Source organism: Carcharodon carcharias, chromosome 5 (assembly GCF_017639515.1).
Source record: "Carcharodon carcharias isolate sCarCar2 chromosome 5, sCarCar2.pri, whole genome shotgun sequence".
Classification (NCBI taxonomy): Eukaryota; Metazoa; Chordata; class Chondrichthyes; order Lamniformes; family Lamnidae; genus Carcharodon; species Carcharodon carcharias.
Window position 1 is genome coordinate 81,354,680 of NC_054471.1, and position 15,138 is coordinate 81,369,817.

The following is a 15,138-nucleotide window of genomic DNA, read 5'->3' on the forward strand; positions in this document are numbered from 1 at the left end:
CATCTAGTATTGAGGCCAGTATTGAGACCCACATTATGTGAAGCATTGAGCAATGCATTGCGCCCCGCATTGTGTCTAGCATTGAGCCCAGCAGTTGGTTTAACATTGGGCCCAGAATTGAGACCAGCATTGTGTCCAGTATTGAGCCCAGCATTGAGCCCAGCTTTGAGTCCAGAATTGTGTCTAGCATTGACCCAAGCATTGAGCCAAGCATTGCCTCTAGCGTTGAGGCCAGCATTGAAACCCGCATTGAGGCCAGCATTGTGCCTAGCATGCAGCCCAGCATTGAGCCCAACATTGTGTTTAGCAATGCGCCCGGCATTGTGTCAAGCATTAATTACAGCATTGTGTCTAGCATTGAGCCCAGCAATACGCCCATCATTTCATCTAGCATTGAGCCCAGCAATGTGTCTACCATTGAGCTCAGCAATGTGTCGAGCTTTGCGTAGATCATTGAGCCCATCATTGTGTCTAGCATTGCAACCAGCATTGTGTCAATCATTAAATCCAGAATTGAGGTCAGCTTTGTGTTTAACATGGAGCCCAGCATTGCATCTAACTTTGAGCAACAGCATTGAGCTGAGCATTGTGTCTAACACTGAGCGCAGCATTGTGTCTAGCATTGAGCCCAGCATTGACCCGTCATTGCATCGAGCATTGCATCGAGCATTGAGCCCGGCATTGTGTCTAGCATTGAGCCCAGCATTGTGTCAAGCATTAATTACAGCATTGTGTCTAGCATTGAGCCCAGCAATGCGCCCATCATTTCATCTAGCATTGAGCCCAGCATTGTGTCTACCATTGAGCTCAGCAATGTGTCGAGCTTTGCGTAGATCATTGAGCCCATCATTGTGTCTAGCATTGCAACCAGCATTGTGTCAATCATTAAATCCAGAATTGAGGCCAGCTTTGTGTTTAACATGGAGCCCAGCATTGCATCTAACTTTGAGCAACAGCATTGAGCTGAGCATTGTGTCTAACATTGAGCGCAGCATTGTGTCTAGCATTGAGCCCAGCATTGAGCCGTCATTGCATCGAGCATTGCATCGAGCATTGAGCCCAGCATTGTATCTAGCATTGAGCCCAGCATTGTGCACATCATTGCCTCTAGTATTGAGGCCAGCATGACGCCAGCATTGTGTCTAGCATTGCGCCCAACATTGTGTCAAGCATTAATTACAGCATTGTGTCTAGCACTGAGGCCAGTATTGGGACCCGCATTGCGTGTAGCATTGAGCCCTGCATTGCGCATCGCATTGTGTCTAGCATTGAGCCCAGCAATTTGTCTACCATTGGGCCCAGAATTGAGACCAGCATTGTGACTAGTATTGAGCCCAGCATTGAGCCCAGCTTTGTGTCCAGCATTGAACCCAGCATTGTGTCTAGGATTCAGCCAAGCATTGAGCCCAGCATTGCCTCTAGTATTGAGGCCAGCATTGTGCCTAGCATGGAGGCCAGCATTGTGTCTTGGATTGACCCAAGCATTGAGCCCAGCATTGCTTCTAGTATTGAGTCCAGCATTGAGGCCAGCATTGTGCTGAGCATGGAACCCAGCATTGAGCCCAGCTTTGTGTCCGGCACTGAGACCAGCATTGTGTCTAGCATTGACCCAAGCATTGAGCCCAGCATTGCCTCTAGCGTTGAGGCCAGCATTGAGGCCAGCATTGTGGCATCATTGTGCCTAGCATGCAGCACAGCACTGAGCCCAGCATTGTGTCAAGCATTGAGCCAAGCATTGAGCCCAGCATTGTGTCTAGTATTGAGGCCAGCATTGAGGCCAGCATTGTGCCGAGCATGGAGCCCAGCGTTGTACCCAGCATTGTGTCTAGCATTGAGCCCAGCATTGTGTCTAGCACTGAGCCTAGTATTGAGACCCGCATTGCGTGAAGCATTGAGCCTTGCATTGCGTCCCGCATTGTGTCTAGCATTGAGCCCAGCAACTTGTTTAACATTGGGCCCAGAATTGAGACCAGCATTGTGTCTAGTATTGAGCCCAGCATTGAGCCCAGCTTTGTGTCCAGCATTGAGCCCAGCATTGTGTCTATCATTGAGCTCAGCATTGCGCCCAGCATTGCTTCTATCATTGAGCCTAATATTGTGTCTAGCGTTGAGCCCAACATTGTGTCTAGCACTGATCCCAATATTGAGCCCAGCATTGCATGTAGCATTGAGCCCAGCATTGTGTCTAGCATTGAGCCCAGCATTGTGTCTAGCATTGAGCCAAGCATTGAGCCCAGGATTGCCTCTAGTATTGAGGCCAGTATTGAGACCCACATTATGTGAAGCATTGAGCAATGCATTACGCCCCGCATTGTGTCTAGCATTGAGCCCAGCAATTGGTTTAACATTGGGCCCAGAATTGAGACCAGCATTGTGTCTAGTATTGAGCCCAGCATTGAGCCCAGCTTTGAGTCCAGCATTGTGTCTAACATTGACCCAAGCATTGAGCCAAGCTTTGCCTCTAGCGTTGAGGCCAGCATTGAAGCCCGCATTGAGGCCAGCATTGTGCCTAGCATGCAGCCCAGCATTGAGCCCAGCATTGTGTTTAGCAATGCGCCCGGCATTGTGTCAAGCATTAATTACAGCATTGTGTCTAGCATTGAGCCCAGCAATTTGCCCATCATTTCATCTAGCATTGAGCCCAGCATAGTGTCTACCATTGAGCTCAGCAATGTGTCGAGCTTTGCGTAGATCATTGAGCCCATCATTGTGTCTAGCATTGCAACCAGCATTGTGTCAATCATTAAGTCCAGAATTGAGGCCAGCTTTGTGTTTAACATGGAGCCCAGCATTGCATCTAACTTTGAGCAACAGCATTGAGCTGAGCATTGTGTCTAACATTGAGCGCAGCATTGTGTCTAGCATTGAGCCCAGCATTGACCCGTCATTGCATCGAGCATTGCATCGAGCATTGAGCTCAGCATTGTGTCAAGCATTGAGCCAAGCATTATGCACATCATTGCCTCTAGTATTGAGGCCAGCATGACGCCAGCATTGTGTCTAGCATTGCGCCCAGCATTGTGTCAAGCATTAATTACAGCATTGTGTCTAGCATTGAGCCCAGCAATGCGCCCATCATTGCGTCTAGCATTGAGCCCAGCATTGTGTCTAACATTGAGCTCAGCAATGTGTTTAGCATTGCGTATTTCATTCAGACCATCATTGTGTCTAGCATTGAGCCCAGCATTGTTCCCAGCTTTGTGTCTAGCTCTGTGCCCAGCATTAAGCCCAGCATTGCATCTAGCATTGAGCCCAGCATTGAGTCTACCATTGAGCTCAGCAATGTGTTTAGCATTGCGTATTTCAATCAGCCCATCATTGTATCTAGCATTGAGCCCAGCATTGTTCCCTACTTTGTGTCTAGCTCTGTGCCCTGCATTGAGCCCAGCATTGCGTCTCGCATTGAGCCATTTCACGTGTCTAGCATTGAGCCCAGCAATGAGCCCCGCATTGTATCTAGCATTGAGCCCAGCATTGAACCCAGCATTGTGTCCAGCATTGAGCCCAGCATTGATCCTAGCATAGCATCTAGCATTGAGCCCAGCATTGCGGCTACCATTGAGCTCAGCAATGCGTCGAGCTTTGCGTAGATCATTGAGCTCATTATTGTGTCTAGCATTGCACCCAGCATTGTGTCAATCATTAAATCCAGAATTGAGGCCAGCTTTGTGTTTAGCATGGAGCCCAGCATTGCGTCTAACTTTGAGCAACAGCATTGAGCTGAGCATTGCGTCTAGCATTGAGCGCAGCATTGAGTCTAGCATTGAGCCCTTCATTGCATTGAGCATTGCATCGAACATTAAGACCAGCATTGTATCTAGCATTGAGCCCAGCATTGTGCACATCATTGCCTCTAGTATTGAGGCCAGCATGACGCCAGCATTGTGTCTAGCATTGCGCCCAGCATTGCGCCCATATTGCTTCTATCATTGAGCCCAGCATTGTGTCTAGCATTGAGCCCAGCATTGAGACCAGCAATATGTCTAGCATTGAGCCGTGCATAGCGCCCAGCATTGTGTCTAGCATTGAGCCCAGTATTGGGTCTATCATTGAGGCAAGCATGGAGCCCAGCATTGCATCTAGCTTTGAGCGCTGCATTGTGCACTGCATTGAGCCCAGCATTGCGCACAGCATTGCGTCTAGCATTGAGCCCAGCATTGTGTCTAGCATTGAGCCCAGCATTACGTCTTGCATTGCATATATCATTGAGCCCATCATTGTTTCCATCATCGAGCCCCACATTGTGTCTAGCATTGAGCCCAGCATTGTGTCAAGGATTGATCCAAGCATTGAGCCCAGCATTGCCTCTAGTATTGAGGCCAGCATTGAGGCCAGCATTGTGCCTAGCATTGATGCCAGCATTGTGCCTTGCATTGAGAACAGTATTGAGCTCAGCATTGTGTCTAGCAATGCATCCAGCATTGTGTTGATCATTAAGTCCAGAAATGATGCCAGCTTTGTGTTTAGCATGGAGCCCAGCATTGAGTCGAGCATTGAGCCCAGCATTGAGCCCTGCGTTGCATCGAGCATTGCTTCGTGCATTGAGACGAGCATTGTGTCTAGCGTTGAGCCTAGCATTGTGTCCAGCATTGAGCCAAGCATTGAGTCCAGCATTGCCTCTACCCTTCAGCCCAGCATTGTGTCTAGATGTAAGTGCAGTATTGAGACCCGCATTGCGTGTAGCATTGAGCCCAGCATTGCGCATCGCATTGTGTCTAGCATGTAGCCCAGCAATTTGTCTACCATTGGGCCCAGAATTGAGACCAGCATTGTGACTAGTATTGACCCAGCATTGAGCCCAGTTTTGTGTCCAGCATTGAGCCCAGCATTGTGTCTTGGATTGACCCAAACATTGAGTCCAGCATTGCCTCTAGTATTGAGGCCAGCATTGAGGCCAGCATTGAGGCCAGCATTGTGCCTAGCATGGAGCCCAGCATTGAGCCCAGCATTGTGTCTAGCAATGCGCCCAACATTTTGTCAAGCATTAATTATCGCATTGTGTCTAGCATGTAGCCCAGCAATTTGTCTACCATTGAGCCCAGAATTGCGACCAGCATTGTGTCTAGTATTGAGCCAGCATTGAGCCCAGCTTTGTGTCCAGCATTGAGCCCAGCATTGTGTCTTGGATTGACCCAAGCATTGAGCCCAGCAATGCCTCAGCGTTGAGGCCAGCATTGAGGCCAGCATTGCAGCCAGCATTGTGCCTAGCATGCAGCCCAGCATTGATCCTAGCATTGTGTCTAGCAATGCGCCCAGCATTGTGTCAAGCATTAATTACAGCATTGTGTCTACCATTGAGCTCAGCAATGCGCCCATCATTTCATCTAGCATTGAGCCCAGCATTGTGTTTTGCATTACCTATTTCATTCAGCCCAACATTGTGTCTAGCATTGTTCCCAGCTTTTTGTTTAGCTCTCTGCCCAGCATTGCATCTCGCATTGAGCTCAGAAATGCGTTGATCTTTGCGTAGATCATTGAGCCCATCATTAGGTCTAGCATGCACCCGGCATTGTGTCAATCATTAAGTCCAGAATTGAAGCCAGCTTTGTTTTTAGCATGGAGCCCAGCATTGCATCTAGCTTTGAGCAACAGCATTGAGCTCAGCATTGCATCTAGCATTAAGCGCAGCATTGAGTCTGGCATTGAGCCCAGCATTGAGCCCTGCATTTCATCGAGCATTACATCGAGCATTGAAATGAGCATTGTGTCTAGCACTGAGCCCAGCATTGTGCGCATCATTGCCTCTAGTATTGAGGCCAGCAATGACGGCAGCATTGTGTCTAGCATTGCACCCAGCATTGTGTCAAGCATTAAGTCCAGCATTGTGTCTATCATTGAGCCCAGCATTGCGCCCAGCATTGCTTCTATCACTGAGCCCAGCATTGTGTCTAGCATTGAGCCCAGCATTGTGTCTAGCATTGAGCCCAGCATTGAGCCCAGCATTGCGCCCAGCATTGCTGCTATCATTGAGCCCAGCATTGTGTCTAGAAATGAGCCCAGTATTAAGCCCAAAATTGCGTGTAGCATTGAGCCCAGCATTGTAGCTACCATTAAGCCCAGAATTGAGCCCAGCATTGTGTCTAGCACTGAGCTCAGCACTGAGCCCAGCATTGCGCCCAGCATTGCTTCTATCATTGAGCCCAGCATTGTGTCTAGCATTGAGCCCAGCATTCAGCCCAGCATTGTGTACAGCACTGAGCCAGTATTGAGCCTAGCATTGCGTGTAGCATTGAGCCCAGCATTGTATCTAACATTGAGCCCAGAATTGAGCCCAGCATTGTGTCTAGCATTGAGCCCAGCATTGAGCCCAGCATTGCCCCAGCATTGCTTCTATCATTGAGCCCAGCATTGTGTCTAGCATTGAGCCCAGCATTTTAGTCTAGCACTGAGCCCAGTATTGAGCCCAAAATTGCATGTAGCATTGAGCCCAGCATTGTAGCTACCATTGAGCCCAGAATTGAGCCCAGCATTGCGTCTAGCTTTGAGCCCAGCATTCAGCCCAGCATTGTGTACAGCATTGAGCCCAGCATTGTGTCTAGCATTGAGCCCAGTATTGATCCCAGCATTGCGTGTAACAGTGAGCCCAGCATTGTAGCTAGCATTGAGCCCAGAATTGAGCCCAGCATTGTGTCTAGCATTGCGCCCAGCATTCAGCCCAGCATTGTGTCTAGTATTGAGCCCAGCATTACGTCTCACATTGTGTATATTTTTGAGCCCATCATTCTGTCCAGCATTGAGCCCCGCATTGTGTCTGGCATTGAGCCCAGCATTGAACCCATCATTGTGTCTAGCAAAGAAGCCAGCATTGAGACCAGCATTGCCTCCAGTATTGAGCAGAGCTTTGAGGCCAGCATTGTGCCTAGCATTGATGCCAGCATTGTGCCTAGCATTGAAAACAGCATTGAGCCCAGCATTGTGTCTAGCATTGCGCCTAGCATTGTGTCAATCATTAAGTCCAGAATTGAGGCCTGCTTTGTGTTTAGCATGGAGTCCGGCATTGTGTGTAGCTTTGAGCAACAGCTTTGAGCTGAGCATTGCGTCTAGCATTGAGCCCAGCATTGAGCCCTGCATTGTGTACAGCATTGAGCCCAGCATTGTGTCTAGCATTGAGCCAAGCATTGAGTCCAGCATTGTCTCTAGTATTGAGGCCAGCATTGTGCCGAGCATGGAGCCCAGCATTGCACCCAGCATTGTGTCTAGCACTGAGCCTAGTATTGAGACCCGCATTGCGTGAAGCATTGAGCCTTGCATTGCGTCCCGCATTGTGTCTAGTATTGAGCTCGGCATTGAGCCCAGCATTGTGTCCAGCATTGAGCCCAGCATTGTGTCTATCATTGAGCTCAGCATTGCGCCCAGCATTGCTTCTATCATTGGGCCCAATATTGTGTCTAGCGTTGAGCCCAACATTGTGTCTAGCACTGATCCCAATATTGAGCCCAGCATTGCGTGTAGCATTGAGCCCAGCATTGTATCTACCAGTGAGCCCAGAATTGAGCCCAGCATTGTGTCTAGCATTGAGCCCAGCATTGTGTCTAGCATTGAGCCAAACATTGAGCCCAGGATTGCATCTAGTATTGAGGCCAGTATTGAGACCCACATTATGTGAAGCATTGAGCAATGCATTGCGCCCCGCATTGTGTCTAGCATTGAGCCCAGCAGTTGGTTTAACATTGGGCCCAGAATTGAGACCAGCATTGTGTCCAGTATTGAGCCCAGCATTGAGCCCAGCTTTGTGTCCAGCATTGTGTCTAGCATTGACCCAAGCATTGAGCCAAGCATTGCCTCTAGCGTTGAGGCCAGCATTGAAACCCGCATTGAGGCCAGCATTGTGCCTAGCATGCAGCCCAGCATTGAGCCCAACATTGTGTTTAGCAATGCGCCCGGCATTGTGTCAAGCATTAATTACAGCATTGTGTCTAGCATTGAGCCCAGCAATACGCCCATCATTTCATCTAGCATTGAGCCCAGCAATGTGTCTACCATTGAGCTCAGCAATGTGTCGAGCTTTGCGTAGATCATTGAGCCCATCATTGTGTCTAGCATTGCAACCAGCATTGTGTCAATCATTAAATCCAGAATTGAGGTCAGCTTTGTGTTTAACATGGAGCCCAGCATTGCATCTAACTTTGAGCAACAGCATTGAGCTGAGCATTGTGTCTAACACTGAGCGCAGCATTGTGTCTAGCATTGAGCCCAGCATTGACCCGTCATTGCATCGAGCATTACATCGAGCATTGAGCCCAGCATTGTGTCTAGCATTGAGCCCAGCATTGTGTCAAGCATTAATTACAGCATTGTGTCTAGCATTGAGCCCAGCAATGCGCCCATCATTTCATCTAGCATTGAGCCCAGCATTGTGTCTACCATTGAGCTCAGCAATGTGTCGAGCTTTGCGTAGATCATTGAGCCCATCATTGTGTCTAGCATTGCAACCAGCATTGTGTCAATCATTAAATCCAGAATTGAGGCCAGCTTTGTGTTTAACATGGAGCCCAGCATTGCATCTAACTTTGAGCAACAGCATTGAGCTGAGCATTGTGTCTAACATTGAGCGCAGCATTGTGTCTAGCATTGAGCCCAGCATTGAGCCGTCATTGCATCGAGCATTGCATCGAGCATTGAGCCCAGCATTGTATCTAGCATTGAGCCCAGCATTGTGCACATCATTGCCTCTAGTATTGAGGCCAGCATGACGCCAGCATTGTGTCTAGCATTGCGCCCAACATTGTGTCAAGCATTAATTACAGCATTGTGTCTAGCACTGAGGCCAGTATTGGGACCCGCATTGCGTGTAGCATTGAGCCCTGCATTGCGCATCGCATTGTGTCTAGCATTGAGCCCAGCAATTTGTCTACCATTGGGCCCAGAATTGAGACCAGCATTGTGACTAGTATTGAGCCCAGCATTGAGCCCAGCTTTGTGTCCAGCATTGAACCCAGCATTGTGTCTAGGATTCAGCCAAGCATTGAGCCCAGCATTGCCTCTAGTATTGAGGCCAGCATTGTGCCTAGCATGGAGGCCAGCATTGTGTCTTGGATTGACCCAAGCATTGAGCCCAGCATTGCCTCTAGTATTGAGGCCAGCATTGAGGCCAGCATTGTGCCTAACATGGAGCCCAGCTTTGAGCCCAGCATTGTCTAGCCCAATATTTTGTCAAGCATTAATTACAGCATTGTGTCTAGCACTGAGCCCCTCATTGTGTCTAGAATTGAGGCCATCAATGTGTCGAGCATTGAGGCCAGCATTGAGCCACGCATTGTATCTAGCATTGAGCCCTGCTTTGAGCCCAGCATTGTGTCAAGCATTGAGCCCAGCATTGTGTCTACCTTTGAGGCAAGCATGGAGCACAGCATTGCACCTAGCTTTCTGCCCAGCATTGTGTCTTGCATTGAGCCCAGCATTGTGTCTAGCATTCAGCCCAGCATTGTGTCTAGCATTGAGCCCAGCATTACGTCTCGCATTGTGTCTAGCATTCAGTCCAATATTGCATCCATTATTGTATCTAGCATAGAGCCCAGCATTAAGACCAGCATTGCCTCCAGTATTGAGCCCAGCATTGAGCCCTGCATTGCATCAAGCATTGCTTCGTGCATTGAGACGAGCATTTTGTCAATATTGAGCCCAGCATTGTGTACAGCATTGAGCCCAGCATTGTGTCTAGCATTGAGCCAAGCATTGAGTCCAGCATTGACTCTTGCATTGAGGCGAGCATTGTGCCTAGCATGGAGCCCATCATTGCACCTAGCATTGTGTGTAGCCTTGAGCCCAGCATTGTGTCTAGCACTGAGCCCAGTATTGAGACCCACATTGCGTGTAGCATTGAACCCTGCAGTGTGCATCGCATTGTGTCTAGCATGTAGCCCAGCAATTTGTCTACCATTGAGCCCAAAATTGAGCCCAGCATTGTGTCTTGGATTGACCCAAGCATTGAGCCCAGCATTGCCTCTAGTATTGAGGCCAGCATTGAGGCCAGCATTGTGGCTCGCATGGAGCCCAGCATTGATCCCACCTTTGTGTCCGGCATTGAGCCCAGCATTGTGTCTGGCATTGACCCAAGCATTGAGCCCAGTAATGCCTCCAGCGTTGAGGCCAGCATTGAGGCCAGCATTGCAGCCAGCATTGTGCCTAGCATGCAGCCCAGCATTGTGTCAATCATTAAGTCCAGAATTGAGGCCAGCTTTGTTTTTAGCATGGGGCCCAGCATTGCGTCTAGCTTTGAGCAACAGTATTGAGCTCAGCATTGCGTCTAGCATTAAGCGCAGCACTGAGTCTGGCATTGAGCCCAGCATTGAGCCCTGCATTTCATCGAGCATTGCATCGAGTATTGAGACGAGCATTGTGTCTAGCATTGAGCCCAGCATTGTGCACATCATTGCCTCTAGTATTGAGGCCAGCATTGTGTCTAGCATTGCACCCAGCATTGTGTCAAGCATTAAGTCCAGCATTGTGTCTATCATTGAGCCCAGCATTGCGCCCAGCATTGCTTCTATCATTGAGCGCAGCATTGTGTCTAGCATTGAGCCCAGCAATTTGTCTACCATTGGGCCCAGAATTGAGACCAGCATTGTGTCTAGTATTGAGCCCAGCATTGTGTCTAGCATTGCGCCCAGCATTGCTTCTATCATTGAGCCCAGCATTGTGTCTAGCATTGAGCCCAGCATTCAGCCCAGCATTGTGTACAGCATTGAGCCCAGCATTGTGTCTAGCATTGAGCCAAGCATTGAGTCCAGCATTGCCTCTAGTATTGAGCCCAGTATTGTGTCTAGCACTGAGCCCAGTATTGAGACCCGCATTGTGTATAGCATTCAGCCCTGCATTGCGCATCGCATTGTGTCTAGCATTGATCCCAGCAATTTGTCTACCATTGGGCCCAGAATTGAGACCAGCATTGTGTCTAGTATTGAGCCCAGCATTGAGCCCAGCTTTGTGTCCAGCATTGAGCCCAGCATTGTGTCTTGGATTGACCCAAGCATTGAGCCCAGCATTGCCTCTAGTATTGAGGCCAGCATTGAGGCCAGCATTGTGGCTCGCATGGAGCCCAGCATTGATCCCACCTTTGTGTCCGGCATTGAGCCCAGCATTGTGTCTGGCATTGACCCAAGCATTGAGCCCAGCAATGCCTCCAGCGTTGAGGCCAGCATTGAGGCCAGCATTGCAGCCAGCATTGTGCCTAGCATGCAGCCCAGCATTGCATCTAGCAATGCGCCCAGCACTGTGTCAAGCATTAATTATAGCATTGTGTCTAGCATTGAGCCCAGCAATGCGCCCATCATTTCATCTAGCATTGAGCCCAGCATTGTGTTTAGCATTGCGTATTTCATTCAGCCCAACATTGTGTCTAGCATTGTTCCCAGCTTTGTGTTTAGCTCTGTGCCCAGCATTGCATCTCGCATTGAGCTCAGAAATGCGTCGAGCTTTGGGTAGATCATTGAGCCCATCATTGGGTCTAGCATGCACCCAGCATTGTGTCAATCATTAAGTCCAGAATTGAGGCCAGCTTTGTTTTTAGCATGGGGCCCAGCATTGCGTCTAGCTTTGAGCAACAGCATTGAGCTCAGCATTGCGTCTAGCATTAAGCGCAGCACTGAGTCTGGCATTGAGCCCAGCATTGAGCCCTGCATTTCATCGAGCATTGCATCGAGTATTGAGACGAGCATTGTGTGTAGCCTTGAGCCCAGCATTGTGTCTAGCAATGCGCCCAGCACTGTGTCAAGCATTAATTACAGCATTGTGTCTAGCATTGAGCCTAGCAATGCGCCCATCATTTCATCTAGCATTGAGCCCAGCATTGTGTTTAGCATTGCGTATTTCATTCAGCCCAACATTGTGTCTAGCATTGTTCCCAGCTTTGTGTTTAGCTCTGTGCCCAGCATTGCATCTCGCATTGAGCTCAGAAATGCGTCGAGCTTTGGGTAGATCATTGAGCCCATCATTGGGTCTAGCATGCACCCAGCATTGTGTCAATCATTAAGTCCAGAATTGAGGCCAGCTTTGTTTTTAGCATGGGGCCCAGCATTGCGTCTAGCTTTGAGCAACAGCATTGAGCTCAGCATTGCGTCTAGCATTAAGCGCAGCATTGAGTCTGGCATTGAGCCCAGCATTGAGCCCTGCATTTCATCGAGCATTGCATCGAGTATTGAGATGAGCATTGTGTTTAGCATTGAGCCCAGCATTGTGCACATCATTGCCTCTAGTATTGAGGCCAGCATTGTGTCTAGCATTGCACCCAGCATTGTGTCAAGCATTAAGTCCAGCATTGTGTCTATCATTGAGCCCAGCATTGCGCCCAGCATTGCTTCTATCATTGAGCCCAGCATTGTGTCTAGCATTGAGCCCAGCATTCAGCCCAGCATTGTGTACAGCATTGAGCCAGTATTGAGCCTAGCATTGCGTGTAGCATTGAGCCCAGCATTGTATCTAACATTGAGCCCAGAATTGAGCCCAGCATTGTGTCTAGCATTGAGCCCAGCATTGAGCCCAGCATTGCCCCAGCATTGCTTCTATCATTGAGCCCAGCATTGTGTCTAGCATTGAGCCCAGCATTGTGTCTAGCACTGAGCCCAGTACTGAGCCCAAAATTGCGTGTAGCATTGAGCCCAGCATTGTAACTACCATTGAGCCCAGAATTGAGCCCAGCATTGTGTCTAGCATTGAGCCCAGAATTGAGCCCAGCATTGTGTACAGCATTGAGCCCAGCATTGTGTCTAGCATTGAGCCCAGCATTGAGTCCAGCATTGCCCCAGCATTGCTTCTATCATTGAGCCCAGCATTGTGTCTAGCACTGAGCCCAGTACTGAGCCCAAAATTGCGTGTAGCATTGAGCCCAGCATTGTAACTACCATTGAGCCCAGAATTGAGCCCAGCATTGTGTCTAGCATTGAGCCCAGAATTGAGCCCAGCATTGTGTACAGCATTGAGCCCAGCATTGTGTCTAGCTCTGAGCCCAGTATTGAGACCCGCATTGCGTGTAGCATTGAGCCCTGCATTGCGCATCGCATTGTGTCTAGCATTGATCCTAGCAATTTGTGTACCATTGGGCGCAGAATTGAGACCAGCATTGTGTCTAGTATTGAGCCCAGCATTGAGCCCAGCTTTGTGTCCAGCATTGAACCCAGCATTGTTCTAGGTTTCAGCCAAGCATTGAGCCCAGCATTGCCTCTAGTATTGAGGCCAGCATTGAGGCCAGCATTGTGCCTAGCATGGAGCCCAGCTTTGAGCCCAGCATTTTGTCTTAGATTGACCCAAGCATTGAGCCCAGCATTGCTTCTAGTATTGAGTCCAGCATTGAGTCCAGCATTGAGCCCAGCATTGCGCCCAGCATTGCATCTATCATTGAGCCCAGCATTGTCTCTACCATTGAGCTCAGCAATGCGTCGAGCTTTGTATAGATCATTGAGCCCATCATTGTGTCTAGCATTGCACCCAGCATTGTGTCAATTATTAAGTCCAGAATTGAGGCCAGATTTGTGTTTAGCATGGAGCCCAGCATTGCGTCTAACCTTGAGCAAAAGCATTGAGCTGATCATTGCGTCTAGCATTGAGCGCAGCATTGTGCCCAGCATGGAGCCCAGCTTTGAGCCCAGCTTTGTGTCTGGCATTGAGCCCAGCATTGTGTCTAGCATTGACCCAAGCATTGAGCCCAGCATTGCCTCTAACGTTGAGGCCAGCATTGAGGCCAGCATTGCGGCCAGCATTGTGCCTAGCATGCAGCCCAGCATTGAGCCCAGCATTGTGTCAAGCATTAATTACAGCATTGTGTCTAGCATTGAGCCCAGCAATGCGCCCATCATTGCGTCTAGCATTGAGCCAAGCATTGTGTCTAACATTGAGTTCAGCAATGTGTTTAGCGTTGCGTATTTCATTCAGCCCATCATTGTTTCTAGCATTGAGCCCAGTATTGTTCCCAGCTTTGTGTTTAGCTCTGTGCCCAGCATTGAGCCCAGCATTGCGTCTCGCATTGTGCCAATCCACGTGTCTAGCATTGAGCCCAGCAATGAGTCCCGCATTGTGTCTAGCATTTAGCTCAGCATTTAGCCCAGCATTGTTTCCAGCATTGAGCCCAGCATTGATCCTAGCCTAACATCTAGCAATGAGCCCAGCATTGTGTCTAGCATTTAGCTCAGCATTTAGCCCAGCATTGTTTCCAGCATTGAGCCCAGCATTGATCCTAGCCTAACATCTAGCAATGAGCCCAGCATTGCGTCTAACTTTGAGCAACAGCATTGAGTTGAGCACTGCGTCTAACATTGAGCGTAGCATTGAGTCTAGCATTGAGCCCAGCATTGAGCCCTTCATTGCATCGAGCATTGCATCGAGCATTGAGCCCCGCATTGTGTCTAGCATTGAGCCCATCATTGTGCACATCATTGCCTCTAGTATTGAGGCCAGCATGACGCCAGCATTGTGTCTAGCATTGCGCCCAGCATTGTGTCAAGCATTAAGTCCAGCATTATGTCTATCACTGAGCCCTGCATTGCACCCAGCATTGCTTCTATCATTGAGCCAAGCATTGTGTCGAGCATTGAGCCCAGCATTGAGACCAGCAATATGTCTAGCAATGAGCCGTGCATTGCACCCAGCATTGTGTCTAGCATTGAGCCAAGCATTGTGGCTACCATTGTGCCCAGAATTGAGCCCAGCTATGCATCCAGCATTGAGCCCAGCATTGTGTCTAGCATTGACCCAAGCATTGAGCCCAGCATTGCCTCTAGCGTTGAGGCCAGCATTGAGGCCCGAATTGAGGCCTGCATTGTGCCTAGCATTCAGCCCAGCATTGAGCCCAGCATTGTGTTTAGCAATACGCCCAGCACTGTGTCAAACGTTAATTACAGCATTGTGTCCAGCATTATGCCCAGCAATGCGCCCATCATTGCATCTAGCATTGAGTCCAGCATTGATGCTACCATTGAACTCAGCAATGTGTTTAGCATTGCGTATTTCAATCAGCCCATCATTGTGTCTAGCATTGAGCCCAGTATTGTTCCCAACTTTGTGTCTAGCTCTGTGCCCTGCATGAGCCCAGCATTGCGTTTCGCATTGAGCCAATCCATGTGTCTAGCATTGAGCCCAGCAATGAGCCCTGCATTGTGTCTAGCATTCAGCCGAGCATTGAGCCCAGCATTGTGTCCAGCATTGAGC